Below are 1409 nucleotides of genomic sequence, written 5' to 3' on the forward strand. Positions count from 1 at the left end.
TGTTTTTACTAGATTGCTTAGTTCCGTGTCACCTTTGAAGATACCTTTATCTTCAATATCGTGGAGGGTTTCGCCGACCTTGTCTTCAATGTACCTTATGGTTTGTGGTCTAATGTTGAGGTCTTTAATCCATTTTGATCTGACGTTTGTGCATGGTGTCAGGTCAAGGTCTAAACCCATTTTTTTGCATGTGGTTGTCCAGTTGTGCCAGCACCATTTGTTAAAGAGGCTTTCCTTGCTCCACTTCACATCTCTTGCTCCCTTATCAAAGATTAGATGATCATACATTTGGGGTTGTGTGTAGGGATATTCCACCCTGTTCCATTGGTCTACGGCTCTGCCTTTGTTCCAGTACCATGCTGTTTTAATTGTTACTGCTTTGTAGTAAAGATTGAGGTTGGGGAGGGTGATGCCTCCCATCATCTTTTTCCCAAGAATTGTTTTAGCTATCCTTGGACGTTTTTTATTCCATATGAAATTTAGGATTGCTTGATCCATTTCTTTGAAGAATGTCATGGGTATACTTATAGGGATCGCATTGAATCTGTATAATGCTTTAGGGAGTATTGCCATTTTGACAACATTGATTCTCCCTATCCACGAGCAGGGTGTATGTTTCCATTTCCTCATGTCCTCTTTGATTTCATGGAGTAGCGTTTTGTAGTTTTCTTTGTAAAGGTAATGACTTTTTTTTTAATGGTCACACCCATCAATGCACTGGGGAAATAGTTCCTCCTGGAGGTGCTCTGGGGACCATATAGGATGCATGAGATCAAACCCTGGTTAGCCACGTGCAAGGAAAACACCTTACCCACTGGGATATTGCTCTGGATCCTGACTTTTATATAATTAAGAATAAAGTACTGAAATACTCCCCTCATAATAAAATATCTATGGACATTTAGGAGTAACTTTTGAGGGGCAGCTCAAATTCTACACTTTTTTGTCTCAAACTCACAGGGCTACACTCACAGGACTATAAAAATCGAGAAATAAAACTATTTTCCCTAGACTTTCTAATTTAATTTCACAGAAGTCAAACTTGACAGCAAAATTAGTATCATCAAACATAATGACAGACACTTGAAAACTTACAGATAGAGTCTGCTTTTGCTAATAAAATGTCACTTTTATTATTTTACTGAAGAAGTCAAAGAGATAGTACAGGGCTAAGTGATTTCCTGGTACACAGTACAGTGGTTCAATCCCTACACCTCAGGTCTTGGAGCATCATCAGGAGTGAACTCTAAACATTGAGTCAGAGTAAGCCCTGAGCACCACTGGGTCTGACCCACAAAAAACCAAAAGTTAAGTTTACACTAACTTATTTTACTGAAAAAATATGTAATTCTTACCTTTGAAATATCAAGAGATTTTATGTAATGAGGGTAGGTTTTCCCAGCAAAGGG

Source organism: Sorex araneus, chromosome 4, assembly GCF_027595985.1.
Source record: "Sorex araneus isolate mSorAra2 chromosome 4, mSorAra2.pri, whole genome shotgun sequence".
NCBI classification, from domain to species: domain Eukaryota; kingdom Metazoa; phylum Chordata; class Mammalia; order Eulipotyphla; family Soricidae; genus Sorex; species Sorex araneus.